The following is an 18,782-nucleotide window of genomic DNA, read 5'->3' as shown; positions in this document are numbered from 1 at the left end:
GGGCATGTCCTCTCCACAAGCAGCCGGATGAGATGGATGGGGCTGTATGAGCATCGTGGCGAGCTGGTCCAGACCATGACAGCGTGGTCAGCTCTGGCCAGATATGCACAGTGTTTTTTTTTGTGGAAAGTGGAGCTGTAGGACCAGGTCTGCTTGCCCTCCCATCTGTCTTTGGCTTTTTGTCACACCCGGGCTCCTGGGGCATCCCTTGCCCTCATCATCGCCCCGACCCGACTGGGATTTCCATGCCCCGCTTTGGTGCAGCATCCTGGCATGGCACATGCAAAGGGACAGCCACGGCGGGAAGGTGGACACTATCCTCCCTGCCAATTAGCCTGAGCTCACACCACTCTGAATTCAATTAGTGCTGTCAGCCAAGTGGGATCTATCACAGGGACATTCAAGGAGAGGGAGCTCTCCATGTGATGCACCGAAATGTTTCATCGGCTGGGGACCAGCCACGCAGGGAAGGCATCACCAAGGAGAGAACACAATGCCAGCCTGTGTCACTGTGTTGGGGACACCCCGGTGGTACCCGGGTTGGTGGCACAGGGTTCCAGGTGTCATTGGGTGTGCAGGTACAGACACCCACACAGAGCGATGCGATGGAAGGCATTGAAGCCAGCAAGCAGCACTGGCTGTTGGCCGAGCCGCGGCAGCAAGCTGTGCCTTTCTGCACCGGCAGCTCCTAGATCTTCTCCAAAATTGCTTGTCTGCAGATAATAATGAATAGTCCCTTTATACTTAGTAACTGGGTAGTGCCGGTTTGGCCTTCCTGAGAAAAATCAGCGTCCCTCCTCGAAGGGACAGAATTACCCTCCTTTTTCCATATGCGGGCTGCATAATTCGCTATAATTTTATTATCTCTGTGCACTCAGAAATACACCACATGGCTCTTCTGTAAGTGGAGAAGATAAGAGGCTATACCAGCGTGAATTTTCTTTAATAAGATTACACTATGATAATAGGCTACTAGAATAATTTAGCTCCTAATGATTTTGTTCTTTCTTGCTTCCACATGATCAAGGGCAATATGCATTAAAGTTGCAGAGGCTTTTTTAATTATGCAGTAGTAAGTATATATTTTATATAACAGCTTTAATACTCAAAGGGAATTTTTGTGGGAAATACTTATTTGGTATTGCTATTTTCAAGGCGCTGTGTGTGTAAGCACATGCAGGCGTATGGTCCAATTTCTGCAATATACTGGTGGTGTGTTTTGTGGGAAAAATCCAAGCGTTGAAACATAATGCAGCCAACCGAGCTGTCTGGAAGAGGATCAACCTTGTAATACTTTAATCTGATAAATGAAAGAATCGCTGGGACTTTTAGACCTGCCTCAGTGGGTATCCCAGCCAGTTTGTGTTGCACCCTGCGAGTGCCGAGAGATTTAGTTCCCTAACATTTGTAAAACTCTCTAAGATCTTCAAAGAAAGAGTGCAAAGTCTTATTCTAACATTCCCAGAGGCAGCGCTGGGTAACGGCTGTTACCTGGATTGTATCCAGTCTTGGGAGAGCGTAATTCCAGCATAATTCCTACCTGGTACCAAAAGCTTTTAGGCTTCCCCAGCAGCTTTGTCTCGGCCTTCAGTGCCCTCAGAACCTGCTCTGCTGCATGGCAGCCTCCCTCGAATCACCGCTCTTCTGGTCTAATTATGCCTTGATTTGGCCCGATTTAAACAACAGCTCTTCAGTTTCATTTATATCAACACAATTCCTGACATAAGCGGGAGGGTGGAGGCCCAGGGCCATACGTCTGTTAATCGGAGCCGCATGTCGCTTTGCAGTTCATAGGTGGTTTGTGCAGACTGCAGAACTCTGCAACCAGAGGCTTTTGAGGTTTGCTCTGGAAAGACTTGTCACCGAGCACGACATGCTCCCCCGCCCTGTGGCCATGTCTTTGTGGCTTACATAGCATAAGCGAGAGGACAGAATTCACACCAGCTGGTGAGTCGTGGTCGTAATTTTTCCCTTCTTCGAGGACTGCTCTGGATCCACATGGAGAAAAGAGAGAGAGAGAGAGAGATGTCCATGCATCTCACAAAGCTTTGGAGCTACATAAAAGATTTGCAGCAGATGGTGTTTGCACTGGGGTCATTAGGTCTAAGGCTGCTCACCATTGCACTGGGGCATGGTGGTGGGAAACTTAATTCAGGTCATAGAATCACAGGATGGTTTGGGTGGGAAGGGACCTTCAAATCTCCCCCAGTGCCACCCCTGCCATGAGCAGGGACATCTTCAGCAGCTCAGGTTGCTCAGAGCCCCGTCCAGCCTGGCCTGGGATGTCTCCAGGGATGGTTCATCTACCACCTCTCTGGCCAACCTGGGCCAGGCTCTCACTGCCCTCAGGGCCAACAATTTCCTCTTCATGTCCAGCCTGAATCTCCTTTAGTTTAAAACCATGATCCCTTGTCCTATCACAACAGGGCCTGCTGAAAAGTCTGTCACAGGTGGGACTTCAGATTCAGACACAGCTGGAGGGCACCAGCGTTTCAAACTCGGCTTTGCTGTGCTGGCCAGAGGAAGGTTGTATAACCCAGCGCTGGAAAACTCATCAGCTGCCTCAGCTCTGCCTGCACCGGGTCTGTTGCTTTTTTTCCTACAGATAGGAAATAGTAGCAGAAATTTTCCAGCTAGATGAGGCAATGGATTTGGGGGGTCTGGGGATCAGGAAATAATCGGGTTAGTTTTTCTTTGCTATGGCAAAGACCCTTCCCTGCTGCCGTTAACCAGGAGGACTTAATGAGTGTGTCCTTCAGACGCTCCTCTGCCATCAACCCCAAGCTGAACCCTTGGGTTGGGAAGTGACTTCTCATTTGGAACTCATGAGCCCTTATTCTGCAAGCTAAATCAGAGCCCAGATGGCTTAGAAACACCCGTAGAGCTCCAACCTGAGAGCAGCCCTTGCCACGCACGTTCCCATGCTCTTTCAACAGGCCAGGGATGCTCTGCCAAGTGTGATTTCAGAGGAAGCTTGGAAAGCATGTCCAGCCCAGTCTGTCATCCTCTCTTCAGACAACTTCTGGTGCCTTTACAATGGGCAGAATAGCCGCGAGAAAGGGCTTTTACAAATGTGGGAGCTGGGCTTCTGTGCATCCCGCTTCCCTTCTTCCTAGGATGAAGAACAATCCCCTGTGGATGAGAACAAGAGACTTTGTAGGGCGAAGAGGACAAAGCAGCAGAAGCTGTCTCTGCCGAGCTGTTGTGCTGCGGTCATTTGTTCATGGATCTGCAAGCATCTGTCATCTCTAGCCCTGGGGAGTTTAATCCCAAAGAGCTCCAGCATAGCCCAAAGGGAATCACTTTGGCATGTTCGTGTGCGTAGCCGCACGCTGTGCCACCCGCCACCCCCCACCAAAGTTGGGTGCATGTCAGGAGCAACGCAGTTTGCACGTAGATAAATATTCAGCGCAAACTGGGCCAGTCAGCAGGTTGAAATACATCCTGAGATTTGCTGGGAGGGGTGGACGCTCGAGGACTGCAGGATTTGCCTCCTGAGCAGTAAAACGTGCCAGGGGAGTCAAACCTCTTCTGCCGTGGGGCCACCTCTGCGTCTGGCCATGTCCCGGCAGACCAGGGAGGTGTCTCTGCTCTAACGTTGTCCTTGGAGCTCCCACAGGACAAGGAAGATCCTTGGAGACCCAGTTACTGCTCCCCACTCCCACACAGTGCTGTATTTGCACACCTGAAGACTTCAAAGGTGGCTTTGCAGGTGTCCATCCATCCTTCATCTTGACACCCAGCTCTGAGCAAACACCCCCCACTGCTGCTTCGTCCTTCTAGTGTGAGCCACTTGCTGAAAAACTTCTAGTTAAAGCCAGATCATTGATCTTGGCCCTTCTTGTTAGTGTTTTGGTTTGGGGTTTTCTTTTTTAAGTGTCTGGATAGATGGTATCAAGGTTAATTAGTTTGTGAAAGAGGAAACGTTTTCACACACTGGCTAAATGTTGTTGGAAAAGAGCAAAATTAATAGCTGCTCACTTAATCCTGATTAAACTGGCAGCTGGGAGATATCGATCAGCATGTTCGAAGCAAACTATCCCTCTGTAATGCGCAGGGTAAACAAGCCTATGGCTGCGGTTACCTTAACCCTTCCCACGTCACCTGAACCCCAGCATCACTTGTCCCGCTCCGCAGCACAAAGGCTTTGCGCTGATGTTTTGGAATCCTGTTGCTTCCATCGCTGCCTGTTGGTTTCCCACCCATCCTTTTTGTTTTTGACGTGTGCTTTCTGGGGCCAGATAAAACCCCTGCACCTCCCAGCTCACCTGTTTGATTGTGCTCCCACCTTCAAAGTCATAAATCAATTGGAGGCTGCCAAGAGAGGGAAGGAGGCTCAACAGACCCGACTTTCCGGCTCAGGTGCTTTATTATTCTCACCAAACGCATGTTCTGCATTAGAGGCCGTACATTCTTAATGCAGCCGCTGCCAGGGTGTCTCCAAACAAAACAAATTGCTCTGGGTTGGGCCTGCCTTCAGTATTCACAAGGTCACTGCATTTTCAGACCTCAGGCTTCTGTGCTGTGGTCAGGTTTCTTCTTTCCTCCAGCATCTGATTTAACACCAATGGGGTCTGGAAGTACCTAGAACTGCATTCATCCTCCCAGGGAAGGAGCTGGACCATGGGAGTGGATGAGTGGTAACATGAAAAGAAAAAGGAGCAGCTTTCTGGAGGGCACCCAGAAACACGCTTTCCACAGGGAGATCAGTACTGCGGGGGCTTAGTTTTATCCTTGGCAAAAATTTCATTTAAAAGAGCACAAATCCTGCTGTTGGAGGCATCATAACCATAAACAATACCTGCACAGAATTAATTCTTTGTGGTACATCCCAGCACTGATCCACTGCTCAACACTTCTGGGAAAGATTGGTGTTTATTTCATGAATGTCAGATAACAAACTGGTTTTCCATGGGGTGAACGGGAGGCACAGAAGTGATGTGACCCCCGATACCTCAGGCGGCATCGCTGCCAAAACCGGCAGCTGGCTCTCCCCACTCCCTCCTGTCCTCACCATTACTCGGCATCTCCATCCTGGGGTTCTCTCACCTCACAATTGATGCAATGAGGGTTCCTCACCCTCCCAGGTATCCAGAGCAGGATATGTCTCCAGATGTTCCTCCTCGTGGCACGTGACAGCCTTGCAGGAATGTCCATTGTGTGCTATAAAGTTAGACACTATTATAATCACTGTCCTTGGGCAAACAGACTCAGGTTTCCTGTTTTCCTCATTACCCTTATTTCACCGAATGTTCCCCTGTCAATGCCTCCACACAATAGCTGACTTGCAGCCTACACGTGTATCCTCTGCACTCCCAATGATGAATTGCTGTAGGATGGCATCTCTCCAGGATGCTGCTTGTCCTTTACTAAGCGTGTTGTCCCAACCACAGGGCCAGCTCATCCTCCTTCCACCCAAGTTTATGGGATAGGAACCCATGACAGATGAAACCTATCATCTGCCACAGGTGAGTGGAGTTAAGCTATTTTACAGCTGAGGAAACAGGTGGAAAAAGTGATGGAGTTCTGGCTTTATTGCAGGATGCTGTCTTTCTCTTTTTTATACGGTAGAGAGTGTTGTCATCTCCGAGCTTGTAGTTCAGTTGTACGTTCAGGCTTTGGTGCCCTTACTGCACTCCCTGGGCTTGGCAGCATTGCTCAGTTCTCCTTTGGGCACATGTTTAACTCCCAGAAATCACTGTGTGTGCAAACATCCATTCTGCTGCTCCCCAGGGGACTTGAATTCTGCAAGCGATACTTCAGCATATTTGTGTTTGAATTTTCTTCATTCCAGCCTGGACACTAGTGGGTTTTCTTTGCTAGCTCTTCACTTGCAGAGTCTACCCAGAACTGACCAGAGCATTTGGGGTTTTTTTGCTTTGCAGAATTCTTTCAAGTCCTGAGGAGTTGCCGGGGCGAATAGTGGGAGCGTTTGTGAGCATCCAGAGCACTTTCATGCCTTGTGCACATCTTTACCTCTGAGTGATGAACAAGAGTCTGCATTTTTTCCCCTAACCCCTGCCAAATCTTGATCCTTTCTTCCATCCTCCATGTGCTGCCCTATTAGCCTGAGCAGCCAGCTCTTGCTCCTTTGTCATAGAAGAACCACCAGCTAGCAAAACACCCTCAATTAACCTTATCAAGTTATACCTAAGAGCAAAACAGACCTACTGACCCACCTGTTTGCAAGAGCCTTGCAGTTACTTATATCTCTTTCTCATTTAGTTAAAACCTGAACCAGGTGAAGCTGTGGGCAGAAGACACTCAGGGCAAGCTTGTTTTCCTTCTCAGCCATAAGAAGCGTGGAAATCTGGGGTCACTCCACAACAGCTGGACTGGTAGGACAAGAGGGCCTTCTTTTGGGGTTACCTTGCCCCAGACAGCTTCCCTGGGGGAAACCTGGTCCTCTGTATTCTGGGATGGGAACAGGGATGGGAGGGAGGAAGGTTTGGCCAGGTGGACATCACTTGGGTGTGTAGGAGTTCTGCAGGACAAGAAGGAAAGATCATAAGTTGTCTCCATCAGGGATCGTTTACTTGTGTTCTCAGCCTACACTGAGAGGGGAAATTGGCTTGACCATGAAAGACAATTTGGGTCATGGGGATGGAGCAGCCTCATCCACTGTATTTCATGCATCTCAACTTAGTGTATTTACAAGTGCAAGCAAAATGTCCATCATCGTGTCCTGGAGTATCATCATAGTTGTTGTCCATTCTGTAGGCACATGGGCAATTTGGGCATCGCAGGCGCTGAACTCATACAATATTCTCCTGTACGTTATGCTCAGATCTGCTTGTTTCTAAGCTTATTTGGTTACATTTGTTTTCTGCATGTGGTATGTGATTGGGACAAAAATATGAATATATGGGTCAGTGGGCAGATAGGTGATTATTTTAGCATCTGGGACAAAGAGAAACACTCCTTTCTTTTACTGTAATGGGTAGAGACGTGGAGCAGAAGACTCTTCATTGTTTAGTTATACACCTGTGCAACCTTGAGGGTAGATCCCGATTCTGGCTTATGTCTGCAGAAATCTGGTGGAGCTACAGTGTGCATTCATTCGCAGTAAATGAGACCTAAGACAGTGGAAGGTGGTGGGTGAATGGTCGTTTTGAGGGAAAATAAAGAGGCTCCTGCGATTCCTAAGTCTTAGTCAGTGCATTGTTGCTGCTTGTTTTATTCCTCTGCTATGTATCCAACCCCTCAGATCTCTTGTCTGCCTTGGGCCGCATGTGTTTCATGGCCAGTAAGAGAAATCAGCTGTGTCTTTCATGTTCCATAGTGTGCTCGCATTTCCCCCTTCTTCATCTCACAGCCGTGGTATCGCTGATATTATAACAGAACATGTTCAGCGCTCAGAACTATTAAAAATGTAACTCAGATGGTGCTGATGGGAGGATGACATCTCCTGAATAATTTATTTTAACTGGGAAGATTTGTAACGCCTAAGTGTTAGCAGAGCTCTTCCTTTTAACTCTTTATGAGGCGGCTGCTTGTTGTGATTCACTTTTTTGGGCAAGAAGAGGCTTGACGTGTTGGAGCATGGGTTGGACATCCCTTGTGAAAGTGACCACCTCCCTCAGGGACTGTTGGTCATGGTTCTTGGGAGGTTGGAGAAAGGGGATCTCCGGAAAGACTCCAAAGGGAAGCTGGAGGTGTCTTTTTGATTGTCCCTCCCTGAGGAACAGCAAGCTTTTTCCAGGGTGGAGGATTGAAACAGGCTGTAATTACTGACTGCAAAGTATTTACGGTAAGCAAGGAACGGCCGGCTACCTTTAATTCCTGGCAGCAGCTCGGTTCCTTGGGGGCAGTGACTAAGTTCTTGCTCTCAGGAGTAGCTGCTTCCATTCTCCCTGTCTGGGGAGAACTAAATGGTTTGTTGCTGGTCTGGGGGTTTGCACAGGACTGAGTGAACCAGAAGGAAGGAGAGCGGTTTGTGTGATCGCAATCCTAACGCTTCAGAAGACATCTCTAAAGCACGTTGGAGCCTTGAGAGTACATGCAAATGTTACCTAGGTGGAAAAAGGGGACTTGGAGTGTGCATAGGTGGTATTTGATCATGGTTTTTGTCAGCCTTTCATGCCCAGGTCTCTGGTGGTTGAAAGCTGGGTATTTTTGCTCTGATTTGTACGTGTTGAAATTGCAATATAGATCAATTTATTTGTGCAAGGTCACAAAGATACCGTTAAACATGGGTGACAAACACAAGTCTTTGGGTTTTGATTCCAGTGTCTATCATGGGGCTGCTACACGGAGCCCCACAGTTAATGGGTGGGATGTGGCTTTGCCGAGACAAGACTTGGTGAACTGGAAGGAAAGAAGGCCATTGCTTTCTTGTGTACATTTAGTGGAAACTTTGTGCAGGGAACATCCTTGCACACGAGCAAACGACCCACATTTCCAAATTTCTGCTGACAGAAATCCAATCATGAGGCAGAGACCAGCTCTAGGGGTTTTTATCAGTTATAGCCTTGGCATTGGTATTGGAAAGGTCAAGATCATTTCTGTGATGATGATCTAAGAGGTCTCTTCCTTCCTCTTTTGTTCATGTAGAAGACATTGCACATAGAAGGACAAATCCTGCTCTCAGCTGTGTGGGAGTGGTTCCTGCCCAAGTCAATGGAAGCTCCTCATGGGTGGCAGAGACCAGAATTTGGCCCATACTTTATGGACTAATTGATCCCTGAAATTACTGTGCCCAGACCGCATGTCCCAGAGGTGGCTGCTTCTGCCTTGAAGTGCTCAGTGCTGATTCACAAACAACTTCTCCCTCCTGCTCTCTCACTCTTCTTCTTCCTCTCGTTGCTGGTTTTGGTGCTCATAGGATTATTTCATTGCTTTTCAGTAATTCCTCCAGGTTCTTAGCAAAACCGAGTTTAACAGTTCAGATTAAACACTGCATGTGCCTGGAGAACACAAAGCCTGTACTGAGGAGACGAAATGGAAAGACAGAAATCTTGCTATTTGTGGTTTATGGATGAGGCTGTTGGTCGTAGAAGGTGAAGCTCTGATGTTCTTGAAGTTCATGTCAAAATCCATTTATGACTCCGAGCTGGCCAGAGAATCCTCCCGAATACTTTGACTGATCCATCCTCCAGTCCCTGCTTAGGGCTTGGCCATAGATTCATCCATCACTCTGAGTCTTATCGCCACTTAATCTTAAAGGGACTGGAAACACCTCACTCTTCTATATCTGGCTTTTTCTTAATGAAGTCAAAGTGCTCACACGAAGGAGCCGAGGATGGTTGTTCTCATATTGCAGATGGGGAGAGCAACACATAAAAAGGCGAAGTCATGTACCTGAGGTCACGCACCAGCCCAGTGTCAGAGGCAAGAATGGGTTCTCCATGTCCTCCCATCCTTTCCCAGCCTTGCTACTAAACCAGATTAGCAGTAAAATGAAACACATGGTCATACTAGAAAAAATGAGATTTGGAGCTGCATCAGCTCAGGATCAACCATGGAGTCACTGTGGCTGAGTGGAAACCCTGGAGCTAATGACCTCTACAAAACTGATATATTTTTGAATAACTAAATTCCAGGAAATAATTAAATCCCTCTTTATTATTGAGACAGGAACTAGTAGGAGAGAAGAGCCAGAGTTTTTAGGTCAGATTCATCTTAATCCATCACCAGGACTAGCAAAAATTTGTTCTATGAATAAGTATACCCTATAAATGAGTCCAGTATTTTTTCCGACGGAAATAAGTTGTCTTCCTGCTTTATGTGTCATTTAAAATGAAGGTAATCGAATATGAATTTTCTTCATCCACAGAGAAACAGACATTCAAAATGAGTAACATAAGTGGTAATGCATGCATGTGTCTGTGTGTGTCTGTGTTTTGGGGATGGTGCTGACATCTGCAAAGAGCATGTTAGACTGAGACTAACTGACTTCTCAATCGCTTTTGGAGTCAAGACCAATACTGCTCTCCAAACTGGGGAAAGTTCTCCTTGATTCCAGTTTCTTTGTGCATTAGCGATTACTTTCAAATGTTTAAACTCAATAGCAGCTGCCAAAATCTGTGTTGCCTCCCAGGGAAATGCTCTTAATTTCTTCAGGTTTAGATTCCAAATATGTGGCTAAACTAAGCCTGATGGTAGCTAAGGTTTGGTTTTAGGCAGATGTGAGTCCACACACTAAGTTAGAACATGGAATATGTGCACAGCTGTGACCGTGTTGGGCCTATGTCTGTGGCAATCTAAAAATATTAGTCTTAGAAGAGATTAATCTTTTTTCCACATTTCCTGCTGTGGTTGGAGGTGATTTTCAGGTTGTTTTGTTCTCAGCTCTCAGTGCTTTGTGTCCTCCTGCCTGAGAATCTTCTTGCAGTGATTTTATAGCCTCATGCATTATGTACACGTGAAAAATGGTTGGTTGAGTAAGAGGTTTCTTGCTTTCTACCAGAAAAGAAATCTATCAAGTCACTAGAAAGAGGCTTTTATGAAAAAAGCCTCATATATACCATAAAAGCAACCAGAAGGGTCTGTGAATGAGATATAAAGGGACTTTGCTTTGAGCAGAAGTTAACTGAAACTGGGTCTTCCTCTTTGATTTTAAGACTTGAATTTTTAATACCAGTGAAATGCAAATGCTCGTGTGCACTTTGCCGGCTCTGCCAGCTCCCCGCTGCCTATTTTACGGCACGGTGTGCAGTCCCGGAGCCACATACAGCTCAGACGGACGAGGATGCTCCTGGCAGCCCTGTCCCTGCGGCAGCGATGGGACGTCGCCGAGGCTGGGAAGGGAGGGAGAACATCACGTTGCTTCAAAACCGTAAGGAGAGGGTTATAAAATTAGCACGCCTGTAAATCCCAGATGTGAACCAGATGATTGCAAAGCCCTTCCCTCTGTCCTTGTGTAAATCGACTGTCTCCTAAGCCTCCTCAACATCTGTCTACCCTGAAAGTTCAGTTCTCCCCGTGCTCGATCACGTGCATGGTGTACACCTTGTGCTGGGACTAAAAGGTCTTTTGAAAAAAACATGATGCAACTGATGAGGTGTTTGCTTAGGATTAGGTGCCATGGTTAATATAAGCATTCAAAAGTGTCTCTGGCCACTGTCCTGTGTTGCAATGGCCTCATATTTTCTCTCTTCTGAAGGCGGATGTTCATCTGGTTGAGTGGCTTTTGTCCTATTCCCTGGGCACAAAAGGAGAAGGGAATACTGGGCTTTTAGAGACGGAAAGTTATGCAGCGGTGCTAAATATATCAGTATTTCTTGGACCTAAACTTACCAGGATACACTGTTCCAGCAGCACTTCCAGCACAAATGCAAAAGCAAGTCTGCTTCTAAGAGCTTCGGGGTTTTGTTTGGAAATAGGACAGCGCATCCACATGTAGGGGTGGTGGAATTGGGAAAGCTGGGGTGCAGGGCTGCGTTTGGGGACCCTGCCTCACACTGTTGGGTTGAGCATTGGGACGTGTGTCCTCTCCCCGAGAACCATCAGTTTCCACGCCTTGAGCTTTGCCATAGTAGCAGAGGAAGGGAGAGTACAAAGGTTATGGAAAACAAAACATTAATTTTCTTGACCAGCTGCGTTACAAGCAAAGTGCAGCTTATTTATACCCCCGGCATACTGTTCATAAATCAGGCCTGCTCTCTGGCAATGCATTTAATGAGAACTATTAAATGATTTCATGATGTACTCATCGTTACTGTCTGATAAAAACCAGTGCTCCCTCCAAGGACCAGGACTTTTCAATTGCAGCTTTTTATGCTCGGGGAAGGTGGTGCAGGGGAAACAAAACCCTGGGCAGCGTCAGACGTGTTCTGCGAATGTCTCTGTGGGATTGATCGCTCGCTCTGACCCAGCTCGGAGTCTTGCAGCTTTTAATTAGGGAGATGGGCCAGTGATGTGAGTAGCCCTTTGGTTTTATGTAATACCTTTCACACGGAAAATACCCGATTCTGATCGTACATCCATCCGCCAGCTTAAATCTCAGCATCGCCAGCCGAGGTAGGTGTCGCTGGACCCCAGCCCTCGGCGCACAATGAAGCCAAGGAGCTCCAGGATATCCACACGTGGGCCTTGCAAATCCCTCGTTCTTGCAAAACCGATCTATGTTTGCTATTTTTTGTAAGGAAACTCAAACCAAAGGGGCTCGTCCCGCACAAAGGGACATGGATCTGTCTCCAGCGCTCTAGACCCCACCAGATTTCCAAGCAGACACGGCTGGAGCTGGTGCCCGCTCAGAGCTCCTTTGTCAAGGACATATCCCAGCATTAAAACCTAATTTATGTGAGAAGGTTTTTCTGTGGCTCAACGGGGAGGGCATTGCTGCCCAGAGGCTTGCCCCTCTCCAAGTGTTTAATTGCTAATCAGAAGCCGGATTCAGCAGCTCCCATTCTCCAACACTTTCCGTCAATAAAACTGGAGAGGCTCATGCTTTATAACAAAGATGTTTATCTTGCCCGAGTTTGTGGGAAGCTCTAGGAGGCTGTCATTCCGTACTGCATAGCTTTAATGGCGTAAACAGTTGTTGTTACTTAGTTTCCAGCCAGATTTTCTGAATGGGGGCTGGGAGGAGGATGCCTTAATTAATCCTTTGGGAAAGTGGCTGGGATTCTGGCTTGTTGGTTTGGGTTTGTGTGTAAATAGCATCTCCCAGATTCGTAGTGAAACTCGGGTCCAAATGTCACCTTGCATTTCTGCATCTCTCCAACGGGTAATTTTCCTTCCTCCCTCAAGTGACCTGCCCCATTATCCCAAGTGTTGTTGTCAGTCTCTGAAACCTGCCTCTATGAATAATCTGTGGGCCAGCTTAAATGGTCTTTTATTCCTCCTGTGAAGTAATGCATAGTAATAGCTACTGGGCAGATAGTATAAATGTCTCCACAGACTATAGCCAACTGGAAAGAGAAGGTCTTTGTACATGTATTGGCAGCTTTTGGAAGGGGCTGTTGAATTTAGCTTAGGAAGATACCAAATGTTCGTTTTTTCACGTGTTTTTTCGTCATGCGGACAGTCTAGATACGGCAGCCGTATGGAAGGTGAGAGGTGGAAGCCTCCCAGGCTTGGAGAGGAATGAGCTGGGTTGCTTTAGCTACACGGCGATGGAGAGATGACTCTATTGAACTTTTCCCCCCCTGCTTTGGGAGGAAACAGCTGTTATTAAAATCATGTGTGTGAATGGCAGCATGGCTTAGCACTGACTTAAGGCTTGTCTTCATCAGCAAATCATTTTCAGTAGAGCACGATTTCACCGTAGTATTTACTGCGATCTGCTGATGATTACCTGAGAACCCCAGTCTACCCCGCATAGATGTTAATGAAACATTTTTCAGGCCCTTTTTCATATTATCTGGGTTCTCCGAATTTCCAGAGCTTCAGGATTCTCTGAGTGGTATTTGCTGGGTTAGCTGCAAAAGCATGAAAAGGCTTTGTCTGGAGTCAGCTGCTGATGTTTGAAAGCCTGCCATAGGATTCGAGCTACCGTTAGCCATAGAGGCTAATGACTTAAAAATCAGATTACAGAGGTGTAGGCAGAGTTAGCTTTAGAAACTGGAAGTGGCCACAGGCTGCATGAGAAGCTTTTCCAAAGTGTTTAGTCCTAAGCAGAAGATAAAAGTCTTGCAGCAAACCTGGCTGGAGCATCGCCAACATGTCACTGTACTTCTAAAGGCTGGACAAGTGACATCCAGAGTTAGGAAGTGACATTGAAGTCCCTGGAGCCAGGACTTGGGCAGGTGCCATTCAAAGTCTGAGTTTGCGGGTTGCCTCTAGCAATTATCTGTAGTTATGCTTTGAAATTTTAGTGGTGCAGAGTGTCCCACATTGTTTATAACTAGTTAAAACAAGGGTCACAACACAGACAGCTGCTCTCCTAAACCACACACCCATTTTTTCCTTTTATTTTTAATTTGCTTGGTTTTTTGTGTAAGATATTAAGGCTGGCTCATGCTAACCTGGTTGCCATCCACACAGATTTTTCTCCTATAAATAACCTGTCTTCACCTTGCAGGCACCTTGCCCATGGTGCATTGGGCACTTGCCTCATCTTACTTAACATTAATGAATAATCAAGTATAGGTAACCACCAACCAAATTGTAGCAGAGTCCGTATCAAAAGCACATTATCTAGAAATCCAGGGCTCTGAGGACAGGCATGTGGCAATTACCTATGAGGCACACAGGAACTGGGGCAACCCAGTACTGCCCGAGGGAGCAGAGTGAAGCAAATATCATCTCCAGGCTGAGAGCAGTGTAGTTGTGGAAGGCTGAAGTCCACATCGGTGGCCAGTTTGGTTTAGTGATATTAAATTGGGCAAAAAGTATAAAAAAGGGGGGTTGGTAGCAAAAGAATGAAGGCACGTGCAGGGCACAGGAAAATATTCCTACACCAAAATAGCCAAAGTAACTGAGTGACCTCCGAAATGTTGGAGAAAACTCAGGTTATCCTTCTGGTGACTTCAACGGGCTGTTTTAAGATACAAATGGTATTACTTTGGTTTCACCTCAGTGTTGTAGATCTCCACAAGAGAAGGGTGGAAAACGACTTCTCGAAGCGTGACCAAAGTGATGGGTCATGGGGGTGGCAGCTGCCAGACCTGTGGGTTTGTGGATTTGCACAGCATGCGGGTTTGCGCCTCCTCTTTGGAAGGTGAATCAATATTTTGTTAAGTTTTGCAGCCAATGGATGCCTAGGCAGCGTTTTTTCAGAGCTTTTTCTTCACGCTGAGATTCTTGGGCCTGGGTTGGGGTTAATTCTTGTCCTTGGGATTTACCTGCTCTTGTGACCCATAAGCAGATTTGACACCTGACTTTACAGAGCAGTGATTCTGGTCGCTCGTCTTTCTTATGGGTCAGGCCTTGGAATTGAAGAGGACATGATGGAAAGATGCTCCCACCCGTGCCTCCCTGCAGGCACCAGGTTGTAGCTGATCTGGGGGCTTGTGCGCATTTTCTCGGGTAATTTTTTTAAGCAATGTTATAAAATGCAAGAGGATGGAGAAAGGAGGCGCAGGTGGGACTTGAAGGTTGGAGGAAACCCCTTGCGTTTGGGAGTGAAACATTTGTGTGCGTGTGTTTGGATGTGGAAATTGTTCAGCTGCAAACAAAGAGGGTTAATGGAGACATCCTGTCCCCCTGTTGTAGTACGTCACTACAGGGCATCTTTAACCTGAACTGGCTAATTATTAAATTCAGATATATTCAGTCATAAAAGCTACAGAGTGTTGCATATGTCGTGAGCTATTCAAACAGCTTATACTGAGCACGTGCCATATTCTTAGATATTCATTGTTCTCTGCAGAGATTTATATGGACTTTGGGCCGCTCCAGGCTGCCCTGCTGTTTCCATCCAGCATGAATTTATGAAATGGGAGTGAGGTGCATAAACAGGTCTGGAGAAAGGTTTTCCATTAGCTGCAGGTAGTAATTTATGGTGGGAAAGCAACAGGCAATTAAAGCCCTGACATTGCTGAGCATTCATGTATAGTGCTGTAAGCTAGAACATTTCCTTTAATGTTTGACTTAATGAAGATGAAGTCTCCCTCTTTATGATCTAGTAAAGTCCTTCCCACACAAGGGCTTGAGTAGTTTGCTTCAAGAATTTCTTTATTATATACCCACATAGCACACACACCAAGCCAGCGTTTCAAGCTACTGCTTCGTTGTAGTACTGGGTGAAAGCAGCAGAAAGGATTGATTAGCCCTCCGCAGATTTCTGTGTGCTGTCTTACATGCAGTTTGAAAGGGATGGGGCTTGTTGGTTGTTCTTAACTTCATAGACAAATATCTCCACCCTAAGATGCCTTGCAAGAATATAGCAGTATATGCAGAGAATACAGTCACCTTGGCTGTTCCCCCTCCAGTACAAAGTGACCCTTGAAATATTTTAAGTATAATAAAAGCAAAAACTGCAGATAACAAGCCACTGTTGTCATTTATTTGTTTTTTTTCCTCCTCTGTTTTAACATTCTAAGTCTTTTTATTGATTTAATATTTACAAAATGTACCAAGCTCAGTCTGATCCTAAGAAATACTGAGCAGGTTGTATGAAACCGAGCTGCTTCAATAGCCTTACTGGTGCATTGAAGCCATAACTAGAAGTGCAGTTTTGTGCTCTCCCATTACTTGCAGACTCCTTCAGTTTTCCATTGGGAGAGCTCCAGTACCTGCAATGAAGAAAATCTTGCATGGTGCATTGCACTGGAGGTGGAGATGTCATTCCACCTTTCATCCACAACTCTTCTGAGCACCGAGTCGTTGGCTTCTGGGTCTCAGAACTTGTGAAGAACTGATTCAGAAACCAAGATGTTTGGAGGCGTCACAGTCTTTATTAACGGTTATATTTGTGAAAGTGGCAGCCAGGGACCAATGGAGAAGACGGTGCTGGAGTTTGTGGAAGTTCGGCTCCGGATGCAGACCCAACCTCTGCAGAACTTACGGGCTGCAACAGCCTGAGCTGGAACCAAGTGTCCCAAATGCTTCACCGCTCAAACACGAGTATTCAGCAGCCAGTTGTTTCAAATCCAGGATTATTTATTTGACAACATAAAGCAAAGTCCCCATTGACTTGACTGGGGCTGGGAACTTGACAGGACTCTTAGAAAACTTCAGTGGGGACAGAGGTTTGTGCTGAGTCTGCACGACACGTGTGCTGTAGCACGCAGCAGATCGGGCATGCCAGCAGCTATCATCTGAGGAGCTGCAACTCGAAGCTGTAAGGAAGTGGGTATAAACCTCAGACTATTCTCGTGGCCCAAGCAAAGGGCTGAGCGCCAGGAGCGCCAAGGATTTAATTCTTACACTTACTTGTGAGCTTACCATACTTTCTGTAATCCATTCTTAGGTGCAAACGTAGATGTGGTTTGACACCTTGAAAAATGTGCTAGCTGGCTTTCTTCAGCCCAGCGCTGCCTCCCGTGTCCTGCGCGGTGCCAGGAGGAGGATGAAGATGCAGCGGCCGTCCCTCCTCGCTGGCTGCCTGTGCGGCTGCGGGAAGCGGCTTTCCAGGGCCGCACGGTTCCTGCTGTGCTTCCAAAATCTTAGAACCACAGAATGGTTTGGGTTGAAGGGACCTTCCCAGCTCACCCAGTGGCCATGTCTTTGTGGCTTACATAGCATAAGCGAGAGGACAGAATTCACACCAGCTGGCGAGTTGTGGTCATAATTTTTCCCTTCTTCAAGGACTGCTCTGGATCCACATGGAGAAAAGAGAGAGAGAGATGTCCATGCATCTCACAAAGCTTTAGAGCTACATAAAAGATGAGGAATTTGCAGCAGATGGTGTTTGCACTGGGGTCATTAGGTCTAAGGCTGCTCACCATTGCACTGGGGCATGGTGGTGGGAAACTTAATTCAGGTCATAAAATCACAGGATGGTTTGGGTGGAAAAGGACCTTCAGAGCCCATCCAGTGCCCCCCCTGCCATGAGCAGGGACATCTTCAGCAGCTCAGGTTGCTCAGAGCCCCGTCCAGCCTGGCCTGGGGTGTCTCCAGGGATGGTTCATCCACCACCTCTCTGGCCAACCTGGGCCAGGCTCTCACCACCCTCAGGGCAACAATTTCTTCCTCATGTCCAGCCCGAATCTCCCCTCTTTTAGTTTAACACTATCACCCCTTGTCCTATCGCAACAGGCCCTGCTGAAAAGTCTGTCCCCATCTTTCTTATCGGCCCCTTTCTAAGTACAGAAAGGCCACAGTAAAGTCTCCCCAGAGCCTTCTCTTGGCTCTTGGAATATCTCCAGATACTTGGATGAAGCAGGGTCCATAAGTGCAGCATGTCATCATTCTTTGAACAGCTTCCCATCTTTGTGAACCTAATCAACAGAGGACATCCTGTGTTTCTCTGGAGGGAGGTAGCCTAACCTAAGATCTCCATTGCTGATTAAAAAAGAAAAGGGATCCGATGTGGGCTTCCTATTGCTGGTCTATACAGGATTGTACTGTTTTCTGTTGTATTTAGGAGCTCTAATGCAAGCAGTGCTGTGGCTACATCAACAGGTTGGCAGGTATCGGTAAAAATATTGCTTAGGCAGATGAAGCCTCCTCGGCACTGTGGACAAGGATGCGAAGCTGGGCAGACATTCACAGCATGCAAACTTGAAGATTATGAGGATATAATTTACAGGGTGGTTTCAGCAAAGGATCCAAAATTTGAAATAACTGTAGCAAAGTTTATGCTTTAGAAGGGGCAGCAGTTTCTGAGGAGCACCCCCAAGTTATTTGGGTGGGATCTGCATAAATAATGCACCAACTCAAAACATAGGCTCAACTCTTGCCAGTTAGTTCAAAAATTTATTCCTTTTTGTCATATCACTTAAAAGCACGAGCATATTTAGAAACAGATGAGTTCCTGACATCCAGGAACAGTTTAGTGATGGAGTTAGGTTAATGTTTGAACTCAATGATCTTGAGGGTCTCCTCCAACCAAAATTATTCTGTGATTCTGTCCTTTGTGCATAGCGAGGTTGGATGTAATATTCCTGTCTGGTCTGGGAGGAGAAGCCAGACAGAGACCCCATGGAGAGGTCCTGCCATGACCATGTTATTTGTCTTCTCCAGGCTGAGCGACTTTGCAGCTACAGATGTAGAGCCTGCCTTGATTTTCCAGTGTGGGTGCATTTTGGCTTCTCACTTGAGAGAGGTTTTGCAGCGGGAGGTCACGGTGAATTGGCCTGGGATGACACAGATAGCCTCATACTCTCATTCTCATTTAATTTAGGCTGATTTATGGAGCGCCATCTGAAGAAAAATATTATTCTCTTTAGCTCAACATCTTGTTTGGTGAGAAGCCGTCTTATAATGCTGTGTCTTTGAGTGTCTTGTTTAGA

General features: G+C 46.8%; 1 protein-coding gene across 5 annotated transcripts in view; it reads left to right on the top strand.

Annotated features, from left to right (window-relative positions):
• The window catches only part of LHPP (phospholysine phosphohistidine inorganic pyrophosphate phosphatase), a 76,179-nt gene that overhangs the window by 47,543 nt on the left and 9,854 nt on the right, over positions 1 to 18,782 (top strand). Inside the window, exon 7 of one of the 5 annotated variants that reach the window (XR_010473368.1) lies at positions 6,226 to 6,338. The exons of 3 other annotated variants lie outside the window; for them this stretch is intronic. The gene's annotated coding sequence lies outside the window, so the exon portion shown is untranslated. Of the gene's footprint in view, positions 1 to 2,426; positions 2,583 to 6,225; positions 6,339 to 18,782 lie in introns of all 5 variants that reach the window. One more of the 5 variants, XR_010473367.1, reaches the window with a different exon arrangement.

The sequence above is a fragment of the Columba livia genome, chromosome 6 (assembly GCF_036013475.1).
Source record: "Columba livia isolate bColLiv1 breed racing homer chromosome 6, bColLiv1.pat.W.v2, whole genome shotgun sequence".
Lineage (NCBI taxonomy): Eukaryota > Metazoa > Chordata > Aves > Columbiformes > Columbidae > Columba > Columba livia.
This window is presented reverse-complemented; position numbering and strand designations above follow the sequence as displayed.